The 20,957-nt window shown below is 43.0% G+C and overlaps 1 protein-coding gene across 3 annotated transcripts in view; it reads left to right on the top strand.

Annotated features, from left to right (window-relative positions):
- Positions 1 to 13,612: 13,612 nt before the first annotated feature.
- DopEcR (G-protein coupled receptor DopEcR) overlaps positions 13,613 to 20,957 on the top strand; it is a 238,651-nt gene continuing 231,306 nt past the window's right edge. For all 3 annotated transcript variants that reach the window (XM_075677580.1, XM_075677578.1, XM_075677577.1), the window contains exon 1: positions 13,613 to 14,026. The gene's annotated coding sequence lies outside the window, so the exon portion shown is untranslated. The remainder of the gene's footprint in view (positions 14,027 to 20,957) is intronic.

Here is a 20,957-nt window from a genome sequence, read left to right as displayed (position 1 = left end):
AAAGTAGAAGGGTGGGTCTAAAAATTAATCTGCTGAAAACTAATGTTTAACAGTCTCAGAAGAAAACAGCAGTTTACGATAGACAGCAAGGCATTGGAAGTGGTAAGGGAATACATCTACTTAGGACAGGTAGTGACCGCAGATCCGGAAATAATCAGAAGAATAAGAATGGGCTGGCGTGCGTTTGGCAGGCATTCTCAGATCATGAACAGCAGGTTGCCATTATTCCTCAAGAGAAAAGTGTTTAACAGCTGTGTCTTACCAGTACTCACGTACGGGGCAGAAGCCTGGATTCTTACGAAAAGGATTCTACTTAAATTGAGGACGACGCAACGAGCTATGGTAAGAAGAATGATAGGTGTAACGTTAAGGGATAAGAAAAGAGCAGATTGTGTGAGGGAACAAACGCGAGTTAATGAGATCTTAGTTGAAATCAAGCAAATGAAATGGGCATGGGCAGGACATGTAATGAGGAGGGAAGTTAACCGATGGTCATTAAGGGTTACGGACTGGATTCCACGGGAAAGGAAGCGTAGCAGGGGAAGGCAGAAAGTTAGGTGGGCGGATGAGATTAAGAAGTTTGCAGGGACAACATAGCCACAATTAGAACATGGCCGCGGTATTTGGAGAAGTATGGGAGAAGTATGGTACGGAGGGGTATGGTATGGAAATTAGTAATTCAGGCTGATGATGACGATGATGATGATTAATTATAGGCTGCGAAGCTGCCGTAGAAGGAACTGATATATTTTGCTGATGCCATGGTCTTGAAACTTATTGCTATTGACTGTACCTTATAAGAACAAATTCTAGGTTGACGATATTGTCACATGGTGGTGACGTTGAAGAACACAGTAGCAATACTGTGAACGACAAAAATAACTTTTATTTGGCGAACCTGTGCCCACAAAAACAGGCTATACTTATAGCACAACGATAGCGGCGAACACGGTCGGCGATCGCCGAAAATGTGATCAGTGGGTCCAGCGCGTCGGCTTTTATACAGCAGTCATCGAATTTTCCAGACTAATCGTTGGGACCCTCGTGCCTTCCACAAAGTTCTGCACAATTCGCGTCACGCGATGAAATCAGATAACACAAGGTTCTGCGACAACAGACAGCGGATAGAAGCATCGATAATTTTCCAGAAACTTCGGATACATGCAGGCGCGTCCCGCGCTGTGCGATAAGGTTTGTTAGGTGGCGAAACGTGGTCGCCCGATAAATATAAGTACACTTGTCAAATGCTAGGCAGGCCATTATCGCTATTTGTCAAAACGCCCTTGAAAGTCCTCGCGCGGTAAGCAGGTACAAGCCGGGGCTTCTAGAAACAGACGGTCATACAATAGTAGATCAAGATATGCGTAATAGCAGTTTTAGTTGACGCCATGAAAAGGCACGTGTTATCGTACAGGCGATTTAAAACTTGCTGCTTCCGACTCTACGTACTTACCTTGCTCGCTTACGGTTGCTTTCCCCTTTCTTATACAGTGGTATGCTGATGTTTGTAAGTGAAGCATATTTGTTTTACAGGTTTTTCACCAGTGAAGAAACGCACCATGGGGTCGAAATCACGATCTTCTGATTGGTAGAATCGCATAGTGCTTACGAAATTCACTGATGAAGAATGAAGAGGGAATTTTCGAAAGACAACGGCCTCATTCTACAAGCTAGTGGCTCTTATGGAGCCTTCCATGTTACCCAAACGAGGCGGTGTTAGGCCACTTGTGCTTATAGACCAGAGAGTTGCAATAGCCCTATATAAGTTTGCCAGCTGTTCCGTGTACCGGGTTGTAGGCAATCAATTCGGAGTGCACAAAAACACAGTGAAAAATTACGTCTACATGTTTCCTGGCAACTTGGTGAAGTACCACATGAAGACCTTAATATAGCTGCCATTTGCACAGGAAGCTGCCGCCATTGCTGCAAGATTTGAAGCAAAGTGTGACATTCCTAGAATTTTTGGGGTTATAGACAGGACACACATCCCAATTACAGCCCCCAAGAAGGGGTATCGTGGTTTCATAAGCAGGAAGATGTGGACTTCTTACAACATACTGGCTGTGGTAGATGATCGTGCCCTGTAAGTGTATTCATTTGGGGCAATTTTTTCTAATTGGAGCTTAGTAATTGGTACATCCTCTCATCACTATTATTTCCTTTAATTGAGAACAGATGAATACAACTGTACAGAAGTGTGAAACTTCTGCTGCAAGAATTCCATGCAGCAGAACTTTGGCTCTAGAGAGATTGTCTGTGAACGCATGAAATGGCATATATACGTATGTTGAAGTGAGTTCATTTGCATTTTTGCAGATTTCGCTGCATCACGTGCACCATCCCTAGGTCTGCACATGACTCATCGGTCCTAAAAGTGTCCTCTCTGTACCGCAGAAGTGAAGACGTCTTGCCATGTGGGGAGAAGACATTCCTTACCCTTCATGCTGCTTGGTGACCCCGCTTGTCCACGCTTGCCGTGGATTTCGAAAGGCTGCACTGGAGCACTCACAGCTGAACAAGAGTCGTTCAATGTGTACTACAGTTCAGGCCGTAAGATTGTGGAGCATGCCTTTGGGAGACTAAAAGGAAGGTAGCCGATAACCTTGAAGAGAGCGGATATCAACTACAAGTTTATGGCTCCCGTTATTGCAGCAGCATGCATACTGCACGACTTCTGTGAAGAGAGGAACGAAATCGTTGCGGATCAGTGGATTTGTTATGTGAGTGACTTTGAACACACAACATCCACGTGCAGCCAGCAAGTACCCCAGCTGACACAAACGCAGTGAACACTGTCAGAGACTTCCTGAAGGACTGCCCCGCACAATAGTTCCCTTTGCGTTCAGAATCGTGGTGACAGTGAGGGCAGACATCGTTTTCCAACCACTAAAACCTGGCCAAAGCTTACTTTTGCTCTGAATAAACCACAGGCTGAAAAAAAAAGTCTAACCGCAGATACTACCTAGCACGCAGTGTCCCTGACGTGTGCTGCAACAGAAATTATGAGGCATGCACTCAAAAGTACGAGCAATGTATTCATGAGTCCATAAGAATGAAATTAGGATTGCAAAATAAAAACCTTATTGAACATTGGGAGCACAACTTATTGCTACCAATTTCTACGAACATTAAACTGCGAGGCTGCTGAATGCTCTTGAAGGAATGCTTGTGACATATACCGTCATTCGCAACATGTGCACATATTTGCTAGCTGCAAAGGTAAACCTGAAAACAAGGACGATGTGCACATACTTGTACACAACTTGAGGTACCACACTTGTAAAGGGAATGTCACGTAAAATACCAAAAGGTGTCTATGTCTTCCCAGCATAACACAAGGCAAGGACACAACCCCTGCAGCCCACTTTGTGCAGAGTTTGTAGAGTGAAAGACAAAAACCTCCTCGTGTTTTTTTTTTTTGGAGGGGCAGGGCAAAGCTGAAGTCTGAGTATGACTCGTACGGTGTTCTAGAGATTGACAAGCAACATAAATCTTCCTGCACTTTCTTTGTACAGCATTTAGGGGAAACAGGCACCTAAGCTGTTGCAGGACAGCTGCTAGACGACTAGAAAATTAGATGGAAAGATCACACGGTTCCCAGCTGCAAGCTACATCCCGTTAAAAGTCACAAGGCACTATAATAGTCTTTGGAAAAATCAAATACGATGACATTTTCTGCCACAACACTCACTCAGTACGAAATGAACAAAAAGCTGTCTATGCTTTCTCAATATAAAATTTTTCAGGTCACAGTAATGTGCCTGATGTAACTGACAAGAAACCACTTTGAAAGCTCTATGGACATTATTTTCCTTATTGTGTTCAGGTTGACGGGTGAGTCCTGCGGGCACCACTAGAGTTTACTTGCCTAGGCGCTACATGAAAAGTTCCTTGAGCGGGGATAGTAAACACAGTCCGTGTTTGGTTACTCAACAGCTGTGACAGAATTGTTTCTGTGCCTTGGAGGAAAGAATTACTTATCCTGGGCATCATTTAGCGCATGTTGTCTCGTTCTTCTTGTAGTAATTGCGATGATGGTTGAAGATCATCGTTGAGTTTTCTTGGAGCAACTCTGCATCTTTTTTATGATCAGCCAGGACTTCTGCCAGTTCAGCATACTTGCTCTTGCTCCGCCTGCTTTGCAGCTGCACTTGGCGCGGGTTAGGTGTTGCAGACGTAAGCAGAAAAGTATCAAATGAAAACTGGTACGTTTGTGAATGGTACTAAGGAATTTCAAACTCTGAAGTAATCTTATATCAGTTATAGAATGTGACCTGTAGCCTTACAGTGGTACTTCTACAATAAATTATTCTAATAAAGAAATGTTGATTGTTGTCATATGAATGGGATTTATCTTGTGCTTGTAAAATGAACAATGACACAGTCCACAAGAATCGAAGCAATACATAGCATACCACTAACAAACGCAATGATACGGCTTGTATGTGAAAGTTTGAAGTGAAATGTAGTTTAATAATGGAAAAATAGAAGAGAGCTAGAATGTAGACTCCTCAGTGAAATTCTTTTTTTGAAGATGGGATTTGTTTGTCAGTACACCCTGAAGAACACATGGCCCTTGTAGGCAGATTGGCAGCGAACTAAGGTTTCCCTCCTTTGTGTTCTCCATCTTCCAAGCTCTCTTTGCAGCACCGCACGTGTAGTGTGACTGACACACAACAGTGCTCTGGGAGTCGGTTAAGCTGACACCTTTCACTGCCCTGTGTGAAATCAATGTATTCGGTATTTTTTTTTTTGCATATAGAGATGGCCGGGCTAGAAGGCTGGAATGTTAACGCGCTGCTTAAATGGTACAACTATATTTTTTTAGTTATACATACTGAAACCCAAAGAGGGTTATCGCAGGAGTGGGGTACAAAATCTAAGTTGCCACACACACAGCAAAAGGGGGTACACAAGTCAAAGGTACAAGGCCCACGGCAAACCACTAGTGAACGAAATATGAAAAAGAAAAAGAATTGTCTGAATACATACATATGTGCATATAAACATGGTATATAATACATGGTCCTTGGAATCATGGGCATAAACCAGTGATTGATTTAACAAAATTATTAGGTGTCAGTTTTCGTATGTAAGGGGAAAGCTGATTCCACAATTCAATGGGTCGGGGAAAATACCTATATTTAAATTTGTCAGTGCGGGCGTACAGGAGTGTTATATTTAGTGGGTGAAAATTCCGTGTGTTAGACGCTTTAGCAAACTTAATGCATTCCAAGGATGAGCAACGTTCAGAGTTAACAGTGGGGTAAAACAGTTTAAGACTTTCTACATTACGCCGCTCTTCTAGCGAAGAGAGGTTGAAACAGGGAAGGTTAGAACAGGGGGAGATGTCCTCGTCGTAATGCTGGTATATAAATCGAATAGCTTTTGTTGGACGGATTCGAGTTTTTTTGTGTAGCATTTCAGGTATGGATTCCAGGTAGCACACCTGTAATCCAAGATGGGCCGCACTAGGGATGTATAAGTGAGCAATTTGGTTTCTTTGGGGGCTGAGCGCAGAGAACGCCTTAGGTAGCCTACATGTGCTAAAGCTTTAGAACAGGTTGCTTCAATATGTTTGGACCAGGAAAAATTGTGTACAACTAGAAGGGCAGCGGTGCAGCGGTGGCGTAGAGGTAGAACACCCGTCTCGCCTGCAAGAGGTCCGTGGTTCGAATCCCTGTGCCGCACAATTTTCCACCGGATTAGAATAATCCGCGTGTTGATTAAATTGCATAAACAGGCCTGGAGTGTGGCCTGATCCCGGTGACCAGAACCGGTAACGCACTCCCTCATCAGAGCAGGATTGGCCACCCTGCTGCAGTACTTGGCCACATCCTCCTATATGAACCCAACAATCAAACCCCGGCCCTCAGTCCCAAGCAGCTGCAAACCAACTGACCACGGCGTCGGTCAGACCCGCGACGAAGCAGAGGGTGCTAGAATCCCTGGCTTCGGACAGGCCGCCATTGGAATATGAACCTGGCAACGTTTAACGCTCGAACGTTATCTAGTGAGGCGAGTCTAGCAGTGCTATTTGAGGGCAGTAAATGGGATATAATAGGCCTCAGTAAAGTTAGGAGGCCAAAAGAAGCATATACAGTCCTAAAAAGCGGGCACGTCCTGTGCTACCGGGGCTTAGCGGAGAGACGAGAACTAGGAGTCGGATTCCTGATTAATAAGAATATAACTGTTAACATACAGGAATTCTATATCATTAACGAGAGAGTGGCAGCTCTTGTTGTGAAACTTAATAAGAGGTACAAAATGAAGGTTGTACAGCTCTACGCCCCTACATCCAGTCATGATGACCAGGAAGTCGAAAGCTTCTATGAAGACGTGGAATCGGCGATGGGTAGAGTGAAAACAAAATACACTATACTGATGGGCGACCTCAATGCCAGGGTAGGCAAGAAGCAGACTGGAGACAAGTCAGTGGGGGACTATGACATAGGCTCTAGGAATAGCAGGGGAGAATTATTAGTAGAGTTTGCAGAACAGAATAATATGCTGATAATGAATACCTTCTTCCGCAAGCGGGACAGAGGAAAATGGACGTGGAGGAGCACGAAGGTCGAGACTAGAAATGAAATAGACTTCATACTGTGCGCTAACCCTGGAATCATACAAGATGCGGACGTGCTCGGCAAGGTGCAGTGACCATAGGATGGTAAGAACTCGAATTAGCCTAGACCTGAGGAGGGAAACTGGTACATAAGAAGCTAATCAATGATTTAGCGGTAAGAGGGAAACTAGAGGAATTCCGGGTCAAGCTACACAACAGGTATTCGGCTTTAACTCAGGAAGAGGACCTTAGTGTTGAAGCAATGAACGACCATCTTATGGGCATCATTAAAGAGTGTGCAATAGAAGTCGGTGGTAACTCCGTTAGACAGGGTACCAGTAAGCTATCGCAGGAGACGAAAGATCTGATCAACAAACGCCAATGTATGAAAGCCTCTAACCCTACAGCTAGAATAGAACAGGAGGAACTTTCGAAGTTAATCAACTAGCGTAAGACAGCTGACATAGGGAAGTATAATATGGATAGAATTGAACATGCTCTCGGGAACGGAGGAAGCCTAAAAGCAGTGAAGAAGACACTCGGAATAGGCAAGAATCAGATGTATGCGTTAAGAGACAAAGCCGACAATATCATTTCTAATATGGATGAGATAGTTCAAGTGGCTGAGGAGTTCTATAGAGATTTATACAGTACCAGTAGCACCCACGACGATAACGTGAGAGAGAATAGTCTAGAGGAATTAGAAATCCCACATGTGACGCCGGAAGAAGTAAATAAAGCCTAAGGAGCTATGCAAAGGGGTAAGGCAGCTGGGCAGGATCAGGTAACAGTATATTTGTTGAAGGATGGTGGGCAGATTGTTCTCGAAAAACTGGCCACCCTTTATACGCAATGCCTCATGACTTCGAACGTACCGGAATCTTGGAAGAAAGGTAACATAATCCTAATCGATAAGAAAGGGGACGCCAAAGACTTGAAAAATTATAGACCATATATCTTAGTGTCCGTTGCCTGTAAAGTATTTACTAAGGTAATCGCAAATAGAATCAGGAACACCTTAGGCTTCTGTCAACCAAAGGACCAGGCAGGAATCCGTAAAGGCTACTCAACAATAGACCATATTCACACTATCAATAAGGTGATAGAGAAATGTGCGGAATATAACCAACCCTTATATATAGCTGCCACTGATTACCAGAAAGCGTTTAATTCAGTAGAAACCTCAGCGGTCATGGAGGCATTACGGAATCAGGGTGTAGACGAGCCGTATGTAAAAATACTGAAAGATATCTATAGCGGCCCCACAGCCATCGTAGTCCTCCATACAGAAAGCAACAAAATCCCAATAATGAAAGGCGTCAGGCAGGGAGATACGATCTCTCCAATGCTATTCACAGCGTGTTTACAGGAGGTATTCAGAGACCTGGATTGGGAAGTAACTTGCGATTCGCTGATGATATTGACTTGCTTAGCAACTCAGGGGACCAATTGGGTCTAAAATTGTGGGTCTAAATTAGCCTGCAAGTGGGTCTAAAAATTAATCTGCAGAAAACAAAAGTAATGTTTACCAGTCTTGGACGAGAACGCCAATTTGCAATAGGTAGGGAGGCACTGGAAGTGGTAAGGGCATACGTCCACTTAGGGCAGGTAGTGACGGTGGATCCGGATCATGAGACGGAAATAATCAGAAGAATAAGAATGGGCTGGGGTGCGTTTGGCAGGCGTTCTAAGATCATGAACAGCAGGTTACCATTATCCCTCAAGAGAAAAGTATATAATAGCTGTGTCTTACCAGTACTCACGTACGGGGCAGAAACTTGGAGGCTTACGAAAAGGGTTCTACTCAAATTGAGGACGACGCATCGAGCTATGGAAAGAAGAATGATGAGTGTAACGTTAAGGGACAAGAAAAGAGCAGATTGGGTTAGGGAACACACGCGAGTTAATGACATCTTAGTTGATATCAAGAAAAAGAAATGGACATGGGCCGGACATGTAATGCGGAGGGTAGATAACCGATGGTCATTAAGGGTTACGGACTGGATTCCAAGGGAAGGGAAGCGTAGCAGGGGGCGGCAGAAAGTTAGGTGGGCGGATGAGATAAAGAAGTTTGCAGGGACGACATGGCCACAATTAGTACATGACCAGGGTTGTTGGAGAAGTATGGGAGAGGCCTTTGCCCTGCAGTGGGCGTACCCAGGCTGATGATGATTAAATTGTGTGTGCATAGAATGCCAAGATACTTATATTCAGAAACGTTTTCTAGAGGAATACCATTGAAATAATAAGGAAGACGCAGTTGTGTAGTACGTGTCCAGAAGGACATAGAGGCAATTTTGCGGAAATTGATGTTCATCAATTTATTTCAAATCAGGGTGGCTCGTAGGCTTACGTGGGAAAGCGGTGTGGAAGAAAAATAAGAACCACCCAATCATTCTAATATTGCCGGTCTCTCTAGCAAATTCGCAGAGGGCAACTAGCGGATTCTGTCGAGGAACTCCTAGAATCAGGGCTGAGCCATAGCAGGTGGCGTATACTCGGCGTGATTGAAACAAGGGCACAGCCTTCGTTTGCCAGCGGCAGAGCTAGGCCAGTGCATGCTTTGTGCACTGCCACTGCTTGAGACGACTGGCGCGGGCATGAGCGGGGGCACGAACGGGTGCCACGTTGCAGCGCCGGCTTCGTGACAGGCTCGCATCCTTCAGTGCTCGTACTAGACGGCGGTCAGCCACATTGTACGCCCAGGTTCGCGTCAAACACAGAGGCTTGCTTCGCACAAACATGTTGGTCCATCTGGCGACTACCAGAAGGAAACGGTGCTTTGCATAGCGTGCATCACTGCCTGGTATCTGTATACTTTTGTTTTCTTTCTTGATTCGCTGATGTTAGCGCCACTTGATATCCGAGCGGAGGTACAGCCTTATTGAAGATATGAATAATATTCGGATCCCATCTGAGATGGGCACAAATGTGCAATTTATAAAACACGAGGTAGCACGTTTCCATTGGCTCTGTAAGATACAGTCAAATCTGCTTTCTTATTGGTCGCTGATATACCAGCACATTATGACAAATTTATATGCTTCAAATTGGAGCTTTTGCTGATGATAAACGGAATTTATCTCTGAATACACGACGCAAACATCGGCAAACCATCTACATAGGGCCATATAAAGGTATGTGATTGGCAATATAACTTATACAAAGCAGGGACAATACCCACTCGAGCACAGAGCCATGTCATACGCCTGGAACCACGCGTATCATTTTTGAACCGGTATGTTTAAAAGACATATTGTTGCCGTTGAGTGAGGCAATTTATAGGCAGAGCTCTGTAACGTATGCCATTGCTTTAGAAGCAGTTCGGAATGAGAAATCGCATCGAATGCTTTGGCGAAAACTAACAAACTTGCACGGTAGAAAATACCGAAACGATTGTAAAGCCATCCTGAGGCAGGGACGAAATTGAACTTTTGTCTGAGCATTGTAATGTGGTTATAAATAATGTGCTCCAGAAATATCAAGCCATGTACACGGCAAAAATATTGCACGATGGTTGGATGACTTCTGTTGCCTCCTTGTTTCAATGCCGACTTTATAGTGTGTCCAGTCGTCCAGTCAGAGATTCATTAAAGATGACGAGGCTCTCTCTACATACCAGTGACAGATTTGTGTCCTCTGCTCGAGCGGACTTGCGCTCATTCATTTCTCATCACCGGTGTCGGCCTCGGAGGTTTCGTTTTTCTTAATAAGAGGGAGTGCTTTACACTTAAAAAAATTTGGTCTTGCGCTATCATGACAAGTTAATGCAGACTCAAAAGGCTCAGAAATTATTACAACTCATAATGTAATTCCAAGTGCTCATGCTGTTTCTAAGGAAGGTGTCAATACTTGGTGCCGTTGGAGTCATAGCCTGTGAAAATTGCTTGAGTAATTTTTTATTGGACTGCTTAAACGGAACTTGATAAAGGTTTCTTCGTTTTTTATTTTTGTGATGGTGGGAGAGCGCACAGACTTGTTCACATAAGTTCAATTTACAAGTATCCTTGTTCATTTTCAGACGATTGATTTCTCTTTGAAATGGATAATTCGTCGAGTAATGCACATACTGGAAGCGTTGACATTTTTCTTTGTTTAATGGAACAAAAAGATGAATATACGCATTTACAGTATTTTAAGCACATCGCATTAAGGTCGCAGGAATTATTCTGAACACTGTAACATGGTTGCTCATAAGCTGGTGATATATGCTATTCTAAGATTGCAATGTCATCAGCGGAAGAGAAATTTAGCACCTGTGTCATGTCCCACATTTTCTTTGTTTTCTTTATGCATAACTGAACTAAGCCAGAATAACGATCAGAAATAAGACCCCAAATGTCGCATTATATTTCGCTCGCAATCCTATTTATCACGGAAACAAGCTGTAAACATGACACAGCGTTGCCCTGAATGTTTGATCGTCAACTTACTGCAGCAAATCGAAACGAAACGCAATTCAACAAGCTGTTTTAGTTATTACAGAAATCAGTGATTCCTGCAGTGAGTGAAGGCTGGTTAGTTAAAATCACCACAAAGGACAAATTATACGTCCCGCGCAGTTTGTGAAGTTATATATTCGCTCAAGTACTCCAAAACTGCTGCACTTCATCCTGGTGGGCCACACGGGTATATATGACGCGTATGATGAAACGCAGGGAACAAAAAAAAAAAACATAATTTACACAGCAAAGCCTCGACACCAGGTGACTCGGTCATGCTCGCCGTTCCTAGACCACTTCTAAACACCACCGGAACATGCGTCTCCAGTTCTATTGCGGTATACGTGATACCTCAGCGTTACAAATAAACTATTGAATATATCTTTATTTCCAACGCATTTGGGGAGATAGGGAAGAAGAGCTGCAAGTGCAGCTTGAAAAAACAACCAGCGCCCTGTGACCACAAGACATGGGCAGCGCGGAGCTGCCGCGTGTTTTTGACAATACAAAAATAGATAGTTGTGCAAGAATGCATGAGAAGCACTAAGCGCAAACTGAGTAGTTGCGCGTAGAGAAGTTACACAACCTTTCACACATCACAGAGGGGAAAAACTACATATTTATACAAACATCTATATACGTCTAATAAAGAAGCTGTACACTCAAATATTCTGCACTCCTGAAATAGCTGACCGTATAAACATGAATATTAGTCCTGCTGATTAAGTTCAGAATATTATGATGGGGTAAGGGCAGATATATCAATTCCACATATATTAATTCCAGATTTGGTGTAAGCATTTAACCCTGGTAAGCTTCTTTGAACATTTGTGAGCTGTAATTAGTTCTAAAGCGGTGCACTGTCCAGGGTACTGTATTTCTCGTGAAACGTGAGGGAACACGTTCTTCTAAACATGATAATTTAACAAGGGAGAGATCGCTTTTCCTGTTCACGTTATAAAACTTCTGCAAAAGTCGACGCCTACGAATTTCGTGCCCTGTGATAATTTTGAACTTGTCAAATAAATGCTTAGTGTGCGTATCGTACAGAACATTCCGAGGACGCGTACTGTCCTTTTCTGTAATAAAAATAATTTGTTTAAATTCGTATCAGTTGTAGTGCCCCATACGAGGTCACAATAATTGGCATGAGAGGCAATTAAGGCGTTATATCATAGTACTTTAACTGATGTAGGAAGAAGGTAACGGTTTCGGCTTATTATACCTGTTATCTGACTCGCTTTTTGCGTTACAAAGTTTACATGGCCATTTCATAGCAGCGATGAAGAAAAATGCACACCTAGGACTTTGATGCTTTCTGAAACTTCAATCTGAGCATTATTATAGGCTATGCCATGTAGTAAAGGGGAGGTGCTTCCTTTGGGACAAAAAATTATAGCTTTAGTTTTGGTTGGATTGACACATAAACAGTTTTGCTTAGACCATGTATTAAGTTTCAGGAGCCTTTCATTTGATATTGTGATAAGCTCGGTGTAAGAACATGATATTAGAAATATGCTGGTGTCGTCTGCGTCAATGAAAAATTTTACATTGAAAAGAAATATTTACAATATCTTTAACATAAAGATTAAAAAGCAAAGGACCCAGAATGCTGCCGTGAGGCACTCCAGAAAGTATAAATCTTTCTTGGGACCTGAAGTTATTTATCTTTAAAGATTGGCGTCTAGTTTGAACATACGAAGGCTTCAAGAGGAAGTCCTCTAACTCACAACGATTGAGCTTATGAAAAAGAATATTGTGCGTAATATAATCGAACGCTTTATTGAAATCTACAAATAAACCGAGAGTGAGGAGCTTGTTTTGTTATCATAACCATAATCATGAAGCTCTGTCTCTGTAGGTGCAACTAAAGCCACTTTATGAATGGCAATCATGTGCGCATGATCTATTCCTTCGTTCAAAATACTTGTGTACTTTAGGTTTAGAAGGTTTTGGAAAGTGCAGCTATCTTGCGGTGATCTGAGTGTGCTTCGGTATGACAACTTATTCTTCTTCATGGCAATAACACCTTAATGAAACGCAAATTTAGCGTGGAATACGAAAGAAAAAAAAGAAAGAAACGTGCGCAAGTGCGAACTAAAGCCAACAAGTGCATTATGAACGTAGAAGAGAGCACACGTAATACGGATGGACTTAATTTTTGCGAACTGTGGCGGTTTCTCTTCCGGCGTACAGAGGGATTGGGCGGCATTTTAACGTCGCTTAGTAAAGACAACTAAATCGTGTGCGGGCGAATGAACTAACTATAACGCTTGTTAGCAAAAAGAGAATGGGAAAAAATTCCCGTCGTTGCGCTCGCCCAGAAGATGGGAAAGCACTGAACGCGAACCACTCGAGCCTCTTGTTGACACCATCGCGCATTTCGTCTTCCGGCAGGGAAGCGTGAATAAAACAAAACACTGAAACAACCGCGTCCCATGCTCTTCACTGAGAGAGAGAGAGCAAGGAATGACGCCATAGCGCGCATCCACCAATCGGGAGGCTCGAAACGGGGTCGGCTTATTTTGCGCCGACCTCCACGTCAGTGCGGCGTGATGCTGCGCGCATTCCCTCCACGACCTCGCATTTCAGTGCGCGGGGTAGCCAGCGCCGCCAGCAGGCCGCGGCTGGCGAGGCGAGCGGCGCTCTTCGCGCCACCTGGGCAGAATGATTACTTTTTTCACCCGTCGTCTGCTGTCCCTCCTGTGCTGGATGACTGGTGCGGTTGGAACGCGGCACTGTTAGCCTTGTGGTGGTTGCGGGTTCGTGCTCCGGCCGTCGTCTTTGTTCTGGTTGTGCTAGTCGACGCTGTACTACGCAGCCGAGGTGTGTGCCCGAACGCTGCGGGGATGCGCAATGAACGGAGCAGCTTCTCCCGTCCGTTCGATGGCGCGCCCCTCGCAGCGGCGCGGAGAGCCAGCCTCCGACGCCCCTAGGATCGTTTCCATGCGCAACAAGCGGAATCCGAGTTTTTGCGGCGGCCTCGATCACGGCACCGGTGACGCAAGTCTGTGCAAAGGTACTCTCCCCTTTCGCTAGCTTGTTGCGTGAACGTCTCCGAGAGACAGCGCGCTGCTCTCTGCAGTGCGTTGCGTCTCTTCGCGACGTTTAGCGCGAGCCCTTTTCTAGTTTCCCCCGTACGTGTCACCTGTAGTAGAGAACTAGGAGTCATGTTTAATCAGAGAGCGCATAGGCGTTCGCACTTGCTGTTGAAAAAAAAAAAAAAAGCTAGACGAAGGGAAACAAGGAGGGAGGGAAGCAGTCGAGACGGAAGACACTCGCGTGCGCGCGCGCACGCACGCACAAACGAACGGTATGAAAGAGCGGTAATCGAGTCTTTCCCGATTCTGTGAGAAATACTGGGGTGCAGAGTGATTGCAGAGAGCGCGATGTAATGGCGAGCGAGCCCGGCGTCCTTGACCCCGCGCGCAAATCCTGGGGCCGCGAGCAGTGGTCAATTTGTAGCGCTCTCATCACTGCACTCGTTTACGGGCGACTCTACAGCTGCGTCATCGCCGGACGAACGTCTTTCTCTCTTTGAGATGATCGTATCAAACGCTGGTTCTGTCATTACCACGTTTCGAGAGCATTATCCTCGTACTCGGACTGTCGGGACAGCAGATGCTATCAAATGCATGAAATCAAGAATACGCGTGGTGAGGAAAGCTTGCCAAAAGGACGCTTAACAGGCACGCACTATACATAGCCCTGGGGTAGGCTCGGTCACGCTTCTGTAATAATTGTGTTGTAAGGTGATCATAACCTGGGCTCGTATTCTCGTACGTAGGCTACAGACTTCCGTAAGGGTAGGCCCCGGCAAATTCTCTTACTGTGTTATTATCAGCCCGTGAATGAGAAGCCGTTGCGAACGAAATGCTTTCTGAATCTGGCCTCTGACCTCTGGGCCAGCCTTCACAAAACAGTTCGTTCGATAGAACGGTTTGTGAAAACATTCGCTAGCCGATAGCGGTAGGCAGCTGTGCTCCCGGAGGAGGAGCCACACAGAACGTGCTTGGAGACAGTGTGCGAGTAGCAGGCGACGACTACACGGAGGGGGGGGAGGGGGGGAAGGCATGCAGTAGCCTACTCGCCCCCGCCCCAAAAGTCTCATTACCAGAGTTGTGTCAGGTGACTGGCCGCTCAAGGCACTTTGCGTGTATTCGCGCGCTCCTTTCACGCTTGGAAAAACACATTTATTTAATTTATTTGTACATACTGCAGCCTCGTAGGATGGCTATTGCAGTAGTGGGTTAATACAGTGGTTGAAAAAAAAAATAAAGTGAAATCAACAATTACTTTACTACATTTGCAATTGTATTTGTACGACAGTCAAAGAACTGGAAATCGTTTTCTTCGATTCTTAAAAGCAGCGAAACCGTGAAATGTGTGCACATAAAGCATAAACTAAACCTAATTTAAGCAGTTACCCATACTGGTTTTCACAGAGAGCACTTTCGAATTCGCTTATCGGGAGTGAACACGATAGGGAGTGAGCCAGGTAAGGATTTGCATAATTCTATAGTGCGGGGAAAGAAACTGTACTTGAAAGTATTTGTGCGGGCATAGAAAGGGGTTAAGATGAAGCTCGTCGAAATTACCCGTGCAAGAAGGCTTGGTAAAAAATATACAAGTTGTGGTTGAAGCATGATAGGGCACGTTAATTATATTGTGAAAAAAATTTAATGATTCCACATCGCGACGTACTGTAAGTAATGTTAGTTTCAGCGTAGGAAGAGCAGACGAGGGTGACAAGTAGCGGTCATACCCGTGAAAAATGAAGCGGACGGCCTTTTTCTGAACTGCTTGTAGTTCGATTATGTTATTCTGGTTATGTGAAGAGCACACTGTTGCGGCATAATCGATAACGGGTGAACAGGAATTTTATACATTGAGAGTGTAGTTGCCTTCGGACCCTTCTGCATAGTACGACCTAGGCATCCAAGTTGTTTTAAGGCCTTTGAACATTTTTGGTCAATGCGTGTAGTCCATGAGACATTGTGAGTAAATGTTACGCCAAGGTATTTATACTGTCGAACTCTGGTTAAAGATGATCCATTCAAAGAGTATTTCTCAATTACATGTGCCGCTCTTTTAGTGAAGAACAAAACAACCGTTTGTTTTTTCAATTAACGTTCACTTCCCAATTTTCACACGAAGCACCGAAAGAAACAAAGGAATCGTTTAATCGTTTATGACTAGTCGCAGAGCGAATTACGTCGTGTAAGACGCGATCGTCAGCTTAATGAGTGCCTGAAGAAACATTTTTAGGACGTCATTGACGTAAGTTAAAAAGAATAAAAGACCCAGAACTCATCCTTGAGGAACCCTAGCGGTTACTTCAAGACTGGATGACCTTGCAGAACTAAAGTCAACGTACTGGGACTGGTTAGAAAGGAAACTAGCAATCCAATCGACCAGACGGGAATATTTTGGTGCCGCATTCAATCTTCGGCAAGAGGTTGGAATGATGTAATGAATCGAAAGCTTTAGAAAAATCAATGAAGATAGCGTCAATCTGTTTATCGAGATCTAATTGATAAGCAGTGTCATGAGTGAAGTCTGTTAACTGTGTGATGGTTCCTAACTGCTGAAACGGGCGTGATAACGGCTGAAACCACGTCCAAAGGCATGCTGAACATTAGTTTGAATGTTGTTCGACTCAAGAAAATGTATTATATGTTTATAAATAATATGTTCCGGCATGTATCACGAGTGGGAAGCCACTTGGTATGTAGTTCGTGACGTCTGTTTTGTTACCTGTTTTATACAAGGGCATTACTCTTGAACGTTTCCACGAGGAAGGGACGATTCTTATTTCTAGAGACTTGAATATAATTTCAATATAGCGCGATCCCCATTGTGCAGGGCGAAGTAAAAAAGGGTTTGGAATACCATCAGGGCCACTAGCTTTTTTTCTGTCTAAATTTAAAATCAAATTAAGGACGCCATTAACATTAACTTTCATGTCGGAAATAGAAAAATCTGAATCATTATCAAAAGCAGGGTAGACATGCGAATCGTTTGCGTACACAAAATGGAAATGTTCATTGAACGCATTGGAGATGCGTGCAGGATCGTTTACACTTTCATCTGTGATAGTAAATGAAGATGAGGAATCAGTAGTAGGCATGACAAAACAACAGCACTTCCGAGGATTATTTCTTAGCAATTCTGGCCGCTCGAGATGAAAGAAAATACCTTTGGCCTCATTCTTTTTAAAATTTAGTTCCTCTTTGGGTCATTACTGCGTTGTGAGCGTCTCAGTCTTCTATCGCGGCGCGATAGTTGCAAAATTTCTCTAGTCATCCAAGGGATGGCACGACTTTTTCCTTACTTTTTAACGGAATAAAGCGTTGAATACACAGTTTTCTAATGTTTTCAAATTGGCGAACTAGTGTATTCACGGCACAGTCTTTTCTCAGTGTGCAAAATGATTCGAAACCTTCTGATAAATCTTCCAAGGATCGATGTGTCGTCAGAGCGATTGAAGTCGAAAAAAGCTTGAATTCCGCGGTTTACAGACGGTGCCGTTTAAACACTGCCTGGTGATCTGAGATTCCATCAGTAATTTCACACTCGGACTCAATTAGGTCTGAACTAATAAACGCCAGGTCAAGAAGCGCTTTCTGTCTTGTTGCGCCATCAACTACTTGTGTAAGCCCAAAAAATAAAGAAAAGGTAATTAGTTCCCTACTTAACGAACTGGGATACGATAGTGAGGGCCAGTGAATATCTGGTGTCTTGGTCTCCCATTATGTAGCACGTATCGAGCAACAAAAAGCTGTATCGGGAGTTTTTCATGTTTCTCTAGAAATTCTTATAGACACTTTCATGAAGTTAACCCGCCGTGGTTGCTCAGTGGCTATGGTGTTGGGCTGCTGAGCACGAGGTCGCGGGATCGAATCCCGGCCACGGCGGCCGCATTTCGATGGGGGCGAAATGCGAAAACGCCCGTGTGCTTAGATTTAGGTGCACGTTAAAGAACCCCAGGTGGTCAAAATTTCCGGAGTCCTCCACTACGGCGTGCCTCATAATCAGAAAGTGGTTTTGACACGTAAAACCCCAAATATTATTATTATTATTACTTTCATGAAGTTATAATATTTGAGAACTTGACTAAAGAATTCAGGCTAATTATGTAATTTGTCGGAATGTAAAAATAATCTAAGTGTCTCCAAGCAACGGCCAATAACATAATTTTTGTTCTGTCTAACCAGGTGGCATTTGCATATATTTAAGTTTTTCCGCATGGTAGTTGGGACAGCGTGGACCCACACAGATATATATATATATATATATATATATATATATATATATATATATATATAAAAGGCCGGAGCCCGGTCGGTCGAAACGTTGGAAATAAACTATCGTAGGCAATTAACGCCCACTGCAGGCAAAAGGCCTCTCCCATACTTCTCCAACTACCCCAGTCATGTGCTATATATATATATATGTCATATATACATGTCATATATATACATGTGATATATATTTATCCATATTTGCCGCCAAGGCATTTAAGTGGTGGCGCTGGCCAACACTCCCAGGGTTAGTTGTAGTAGATAAAACATGAATACCCCAGAAAGTGGACGGGGAATCGGCGCCGCGGTATCTCAATCGGCAAGAGTATCAAACGCGTAATATACAGACGTGGGTTCGTATTACACCTGCGGCCAGTTGTTTTTTTTCATCCATTTTCATTGCCATTAATTTATCATTTCTTTAATTCAGTTAATACGTAGAAGGAATTCCCCTATCTTCTCCTTAGTGTCTTTGTTGGTATGCTTCTTATGATATTCATAATTTTAATTCATAATTTATTTATTAGTAAAAATACAGATAATTACATGCGCGTAGTATACATAAGGAGGTCCCGTAGTCAAAGACTGTATCTGGACCTCCTGTTAAAGACACTTGTGATGTTATACAATGTTTAAAGCAACAGTAGTACAGATGAGAGCTAAGAGTAATATCAAAACATGTTTATAGCATATGAGTAATAAGAACAATTGTTAACAGCATGACAATATAAGAAAAAAAACAGAATAATATTTTAGAAGATGGACAGTTTCAGTAAGTATTTATGATGAATGATTTTAGTTCTCTTTTAAATTGGTATAAATTTTTTCCATTTTTGATTATAGGTGGTAAAGTATTACAAAGCGATATCGAGGAGAATTCGGCAGTCTGTTTACCATTGTTAGTTCGCACTTTAGGTAGACGGAAATTATTACTGAGTGCAAATCTAGTGTGGCTATGAGCTATCAGGTCACAAGGTGAGAAGCAGATTGATGCTAGTTCCTTATTCATATATTTGTAGAATAAAATCCCTAGATTATATTTTGTGAGTTCTGAAATGGTTAGGATGTTGTTTTCATGTAGTAGGGATTTTCTATTTGCAAAGCCTGAACTGCTTCTAATAATTGTTATGGATTGGTTCTGAATTACCTGGAGGGATGCCAAGTGAGTGTTATAAGTGTTACCCCAGCATATTATGCCGTATTTAATATGAGTGAATGAATGAGTGGTGTAGCGAGATTAATGTATTATGTGTAACGTGGGGACGAGTTTTAATTAGAACTCGAATACCGTATGCTATTTTCTTTTTGATGTGAGAAATGTGATCTTTATATTTCAAGCTGCAGTCAAGAGAAATACAAAGAAAAGATGAGCATGGACTGGTTGATGATGATATGTGGTGTTTAATGGCGCAAGGGCCAGGTGTGGCCAAAGAGCGCCATAGCATGGACTGGGAGAGATAGAGTGTGAGCCAAAAGTTAAAGAAGGGGAGGATGCCGAATATTGCTGATGTGAAAAAAATACAAGAAATTTAGTCTTGGTGGCATTAATCGATAATAGGTTAGCATTACAGCAACTTAAAACATTTTCTAGATCAGTATTTAGCTTGTTAATAAGAAGTGGCATGTTCTTATCAGAGGCAAATATGGTAGTATCATCAGCGTACAGAATGCACTTAGTAGACGACAAATAGTTAGGTAGGTCATTGATATAAATCAAAAACAGTAGTGGTCCTAAGTTGGATCTTTGAGGGACGCCAATGTTAGTGGTTTGTTCTCTGGAATAGATATTAGACACAGACACTATCTGTTTGATAAGTAACTTTTTAATAGTGAGAGTGCCGGACCACGAACACCGATAGCCTCAAGCTTAGCAAAAAGGATAATATGGTTTAAGCAATCGAATGCCTTTGTTAGATCAATGAAAACTGAACCTGCAAATAGACCATCGTCAATTATTTTTTTAATTGGTCAGTTAGATGTATGAGTGCCCAATCTGTGGAGTATCCATTACGAAAGCCAAATTGGCATGAAGAGAGAATATTAAATTTAGTGAGATATTTGGTTAGACGCAATGCGATTAATTTCTCCAGAACTTTGCCGAAAGAAAGGTAAAATACAAATAGGGCGGTAGTTGTGTATAAATGTGCTGTCATCTTTTTTTAGAACTGGAATGACTTTACCGCGCTTAAGATCGTTAGGAAACACACCAGTCTTGAATATCGAATTAGTAATCTAAGGCATGAGATCAGAAATCAGGCGGCCAATCATTTTAATGGTAGCAGGTAGAACTTCATCTATTCCACCACTGGTGGGTTTTAGGTGACATATAACGTTATACATTTCTTCTGGCGTTGTGGGGAAAAGAAAAAAAAATGAGTGAAGGAGACGATTAAGTTGAGTTCCGAAGGAGAGGGTTGAAAATAGGAGCTGAAGGCGTTGGCTATATGGATAGGGGAGTTATACTCTCAATTATTGTATATAATTTTTGATACCTGTTCTGGTTTAGAATTCCTGTTTAGAAAGGAGTTCACGATGTTCCATTTGAATTTGCTGTTATTGCCGGCTTGTAAGATTTTTTATTCAAGATGTAATCGTTTTCCGTTTTTAACTGGCTGTTTATAGTTACGTAGCCTTTTATATCGGGCA

Source organism: Dermacentor variabilis, unplaced genomic scaffold (assembly GCF_050947875.1).
Source record: "Dermacentor variabilis isolate Ectoservices unplaced genomic scaffold, ASM5094787v1 scaffold_13, whole genome shotgun sequence".
Lineage (NCBI taxonomy): Eukaryota > Metazoa > Arthropoda > Arachnida > Ixodida > Ixodidae > Dermacentor > Dermacentor variabilis.
This window is presented reverse-complemented; position numbering and strand designations above follow the sequence as displayed.